The sequence below is a fragment of the Cyprinodon variegatus genome, unplaced genomic scaffold (assembly GCF_000732505.1).
Source record: "Cyprinodon variegatus isolate N-32 unplaced genomic scaffold, C_variegatus-1.0 Scaffold460, whole genome shotgun sequence".
Classification (NCBI taxonomy): Eukaryota; Metazoa; Chordata; class Actinopteri; order Cyprinodontiformes; family Cyprinodontidae; genus Cyprinodon; species Cyprinodon variegatus.
This window is the reverse complement of record NW_015150913.1, coordinates 650,702-656,759: the sequence shown is the minus strand read 5'-3', so window position 1 is coordinate 656,759 and position 6,058 is coordinate 650,702. Positions and strand designations below refer to the sequence as shown.

General features: G+C 33.3%; 1 protein-coding gene across 2 annotated transcripts in view; it reads right to left on the bottom strand.

The window, feature by feature from the left end:
- LOC107094052 (N-acetyllactosaminide alpha-1,3-galactosyltransferase-like) overlaps positions 1-5,849 on the bottom strand; it is a 35,724-nt gene extending 29,875 nt beyond the window's left edge. For both annotated transcript variants that reach the window (XM_015389454.1, XM_015389455.1), the window contains exon 1: positions 5,727-5,849. The gene's annotated coding sequence lies outside the window, so the exon portion shown is untranslated. The remainder of the gene's footprint in view (positions 1-5,726) is intronic.
- Between the last annotated feature and the right edge of the window lie 209 nt (positions 5,850-6,058).

The following is a 6,058-nucleotide window of genomic DNA, read 5'->3' as shown; positions in this document are numbered from 1 at the left end:
CACTACTAAAAAGCTTTCATACATACTACTAAATAGCTTTCAAACACACTACTAAAAAGCTTTCATATACACTACTAAATAGCTTTAATAAACACTACAAAAAAGCCTCATATATACTACTGAAAAGCTTTGATACACACTGGTGAAAAGCTTTTATACATACTACTAAAAAGCTTTCATATACACTACTAAATAGCTTTAATAAACACTACAAAAAAGCCTCATATATACTACTGAAAAGCTTTGATACACACTGGTGAAAAGCTTTTATACATACTACTAAAAATCTTTCATACACACTACTAAAAAGCTTTTATACATATTCTTGCCATGGCTGAGGCAAAAACTATTTCCTTTGAAGAATTACATTTTAAATCTAAGGTAAACTTTGGAATGTTTGTCAGATCACCTTAATCATAGTGGGATTATTAGCTCAGGCTGATCTCTGATTCAGATATTTATCCTAGTGAATCATTATTTTATTCAAATTAATAAATCATGCATACTTGCATTGAATATGAAAAACATTATTTGTATTTTCATCTATTTTTTTCAAGTTTCTATTTTGTATTATTAGCTTTTATTCTTTCTTACCACAAATGCTTTTTTTTGTATATATTTTACACAGTCAAAAATAACCGTTGGAGGAAGGGCTTAAAGCCTCAACCACAACAGCCAACTAATTTAAAGAACTGCAAACAGTCCATGCAATGTACAGAGAGACCTAGTGAACACCCACCTAATTTTAACTAATTTAAGATTTGAGTTTTGAGAATAATGTTTACCAATATAGACATGTTAGATATGTCTATATGGAAAGCTTAGATTTTCCACAATTCCACCACCAGGTTTATTTTATGGACCCAATGAGCACCAAAGCACAGTTAACACAGATATAGCAGCATGTCAAAATGTAAACGAACAAAGCAGCCACAACTACATAATTTTGAAGGCATCCAGAAGCTGTTTTATAAATCCGATTTTCAATTGCTTATACTCCATTCGTCCATAAGGGTCCACAGATTAAAAGTAATCCAGCATATTCATCATAAGAATATTCCATGATGACAAAATCGCCCATTACCTCTGGTTGTTGAAATCAGAAAAGTTAGCTGGTCATAGTTGATGCTCAGCATCTTGCTAATATTTACGTCCTAATGCTTATTTCCTAGGTTGTTAGCCGGCGATGTGTGCTATGTTTTTTAACATCGTCTTCTTATCTACAAGACAAAAGTGTCTTCATCTTTGTATGATGCGATTTGAGCCAGATACGGTCCCTGAAATCTCACTTCCAGTCACTTCCCGTCAGCCAGTGACGCACCAAGTAGCTCAATATTATGCCTCATACAGTCCTTTGGGCTTTGTAACTTATGAAATAAGGTTTCAAACAACCCTACACATGGTGTAGTCACCCTACACATGTGTAGGGTGCACCGCTCCAGGTTGAGTGATGACAGCGGTCCTATTCTTTTTTTAAGTTTGAATGCTGATTTTCTTTTATTACAATGCCTATGGCTAAAAAAATAAAATATAGCTTAGAAAAGGCACTGGGGCTTATTTTAGCTTAAAAAGCAGCAGTTTCACTATCTTTTACAGATTTTTATGTTATTATAGTTGTGTATATGGTGTAATTATATGAAAAAAAAAAAAAAGAACTATGAACTAGTTCATTTTTTTGGAACTGTGAACTTAGTTCAAAATTTTGAATTATGAACTAAACTAGTTCATTTTAAAATGTGTGAACTGAACTTTGAACTAGTTCACGTAGAAAGAGAACTTTCCCAACACTGCTTGTTTTAGTAATTTCATATTAATTTATTTGGCTCTAGAAACAAACATTGCGTGTGGATCTCACAGCAGCCAGACTTTATGAGGAATAATGTTAGGGGAAGCAGGCATAAAGATGGCAGCAGAGACGGGGTGTCCTTGTGATGCTTCGAGGACTGTCCTGGAATCAAATCTCAAACAAAATTGATGGGGACACTTTTATTTGTAGGCTTGAAGGTGATAAAACTAAAAATCCCCAAAATCAACTGGAAATGTTTTGAAGCTAGGGTAAGGATCAAACTTCTGATGGTAAAAAATGACTTTATGCAGCAATTTCTCATTATCAAATGTTTTTTATTAAAAATATGCTGAATTACTTTTTATCTGTAGACCCTTACAGATATAAACAATATAAGATTCAATTTAATACGGCTTCAGGATCGCTTAAAAGGTAGGAAGTTGAAGCTTTATTTTAAAAATTGTGATTTAACATGCTGCTATATCTTTATTAATTGTGCTTTAGTGCTCATGGTGTCCATGAAATGAACTTGGCAGTTGGTTGTGTAGAATCTAAGCTTTCTAAAGATGTATAATATGTCCATACTGGTAAAAGTGAAACTGGTGTTATTTTCAAGCATACTGCTGTGCTTAATGTAAATATACAAAACTGGTTGCTGGCAAACCGGTAGAGCAGTTTGGAGGTTTTGTTAAAGAGAAAAGGCCATTATATGAAAACATAGTTTCTGTTGGTTCTATGCTTTACTTTTTAAAAATTGTTCCTTTTGACGCATTGTTCCCAGATGTTTTAGACTTAAAACGCATGCATCTTACTTTTCACACAACAAAAAAAAACTCTTTATCTCTCATAAAGAGTCTTAGCATGGAAACATTTGGCTCCTCTTGCCACCTCTGACCAATGCTCTGACATTTTCAAGGAAAGGGCGACACCCCAGTTTAAGTTCTCTCAGACATTCAGTTTCTCTCAATGTTGATCATACATTGATCATAAATCTATCATAAGCATCAAGTATAGTAGTATAGTTCATGCTCACACTGGTGAACCTTAAAGGCACACCATGGACTTCGTGACCCAAAGAGTTGACACATAAGTTATTTTAAATGATTCCCCTTGCCAATATACATCACTTGACACTATCAATGCTACAAGTGGGGCTACCCTCTTGAAATACCACCTATTTAAATTGGGAGAAAATGCACTGCCGTTGGCCAGGTCCTGTGACCTGGGAGAAAAATTGTTTTACGGCCTTAGGCCATAATATAGTCGTAGAGCTAAAGCTTATGCTCTACTATTTTTCAATCTGCTCTACTACTGTTCATGGCTGAGGCAAAGAAAAATGTTTAAACCTTTTGAGGAGGTCAAAAAGAGGATACTGGAAAGGGATCATGTGCGAGGAAAAATGAGAGTTGATCTTGGAAAGGAGTTTGTTTGTTGACGCAGGCTGAAAGAAGAAGCCAGCTGTAAACCCGATTCTCTTTCCGCAACTTTATTATCATACTGGAAAGTTAACACTCTTCTAGGGTAGCTCATTACTTGTGTGTGAAAAAGAAATGGTTGTTCTCAAGGCTAGATAAACAAACTTAAGAGAAAGACCAGTCTAATCTTCTTAGACACAATCTAATCTTTGGAGAGCAGTCTTATATTGAGGATGGAGCAATGGTTGCAAAGGTGCAAAACATTTTGGATATCCTAAAGAGCATATGATCTAATTCATTCACTGACCTCTCAAAAAAGAAAAAAAAAGGATCTGAGTTCTACCAAACATTTTACGTACCTCTAAAGATGACCTATGCTCTCCCTGTGACTGTTACATCTACAGAGCACAGCTTTCCCAAACTCAAATAAACAAATAATTACTTGAGATCTTCTCTGGGAGAAGAGTGACAGAGTGAGCTGTTCATGCTTAGTTTGAAAAAAGAATTTGGCTTTTAGTCACAGTGATGTTATCAGTGGCTTTGCAAACAGAAAATACAGGAAGCACTGGTTTTTTAAGTACCGTAATTAACTCAGAAAGAACAGAGTTTCATAAAAAAAGGAAGGTGTGCCAGTAAAGGTAGTCCATATTTAAAAAAGAAAAAAAAAAAGAGCTTTAGGATATATTTACTACTCTTTAAGAGCTAAATGTTCAAATTTGAATTTTATTTATTTATCTGGATTAGGTACTTCTGTTTGTGTTATTTAAGTACATGCTTGATAATTTATTGGTTATTTGATTTAATCATGTCTGCTTCTGTATAATGTAACTTTCTATTATCAAAGCTATTTTTAGTTGTTCTTCTTGCGCTACAGTTTAATAACATGACACTTACTGTAAGTAAACTAATTACTACATTAATCATTTAGTGTAATAAGACAAATGAGAAGCACTGCAATACGCTTTTAGTAGGTGCATTAAGTTTAAAGTAGGTGGTAATGATTTTTATCATCTGCCTGTTTATTGCAGAATTCGACTTCAATAGCAGAAGTAGAAGGTCCTCAAATCAAATGTTGCTTAGGACCCTATAGGGGCTTGAGCTGGTTGTGGTTAGATGACAGATTTTCTGAAATCCAAGTTACAAAAAAAAATATGCCACAAAATAAAACTAATCAAATACTGGAGGAATAGTTGAACTTTTCCACCTTAGAAAACAACAAACAACTTCAGTTGTTTTCGATTCAACACATTGATTCCTGTAAAATTATAACTCTTAAACATATTTAAGCAAATATTTTATTTACTTTTTAAGTACCTGGCCCTTTTAAAATAGCTTACTGTAAGCGTGTTTTACTTGATTTTAAATTAAAATGTTTGAGTGTAAACTTAAAGCCAGACTCTGATGAATAAAATGACCCAGCTTTCCACTGTGGCTTAAACGCACCAGGTAAGCAGGATCTTCTTGCTTATCCAAATAAAGGTACTCTTAAACCAGTCGTGTAAAGCCGACATTTTTAGTTCATCCATGAGTGGAATAAAAACGTGTCCAGTTTTAATCTTGATCTAATTATTCTACACATACATTTCTTGTTTTTTAATTGCATTTGAACAGCGTTTAGCAAGTAAGTCTACCTCTATGTTAACATAAAGTGCTTTTTATGGGTTTGCTCAAATTGTTTTATACATACAATTATTTAAAGCAATTATAACTTATGCATATTTTAGAAAATATTCCAAAAATTCAACACGTACTAATCATAAGTGAGTTGTAATGTAGGATAATGAATATTTTTTTTTAAAACAAAATAACGATGAGGCTTTTTAACTAAAACAAACCCAAATATTCACATCTTTCACGTTGACAATGTTGAGTTTTCAAAAACAAGCATAAGAGATACTAGAGCAGAGTTTGACATTGGAAACTTCAGCAGGTATTTGAAGAAGCGCTTCCTCGGGTGCGGGTGGATGCGTGAGCTCGCACGCCCAAATACACGATAGATAACGAAATAAATACCTTTGCGTTTTTTTGTTTATTATTATCATCGTTATCATTTACTTTAATTATACTTTGCTGAGATTGAATGTGATGCCCGTGGTCTTGTATGCGCTAATCAAGCGAGAAAATGTGAGAAATTTAATTCCAAGTTACATTGAAAATGTAAATATAGTTTAAATTAATGAAAAGCATCCTACATCATAAAACCCTATTAATGTTCAAGATAAAGTGTTTCATTATTAAAAGGAGGTTAAAGGTAGAGGTATATCTTTTTGCGAACTAAAATCTGCAGCGGTTTCAATCAACCAGGAAGTAAACTTTTATTTTAAGAAAACCAAAATTGACAAATAAAAAAAAAAAAAAAACAATAAATAAACCTAAATAGGTAGACTTCATACGGTCAGCAGAAAGTCTGAAATTAGTATCGAAATGAGTCGTTTGCGCTTCTTCGCCTTCACACCCTTTTTACACAATATTAACAAGATATTATTATATTTAATATAAAAAAATACAAAAAAACTCAAACTCACCTGTCAGGCTGCGTGTTTGCTAATAAACAAATCCCAAAGGAGGGCAGAAAATAAATAAATAAATATAGCTGAATGGTGTAACATAGACGCAAACGGATCTGCTCTTGTCTTCCCAACCTATGGGTGCCACATGCATCTATGATCCCTCCCTCGCATTGCTTATTGTTTAGAAAGCAACAAGTAGCATCAAGTATTTCCTGCTGAAAGTATGATTTCATAGTTAGCTTTAATTGATGAAATACAAAATCGAATCAACAATCTCTTAAGCCTTATAAAAAAAAATATATGAAGATATATATATATAAAAAAAATATATNTATATATATATATAT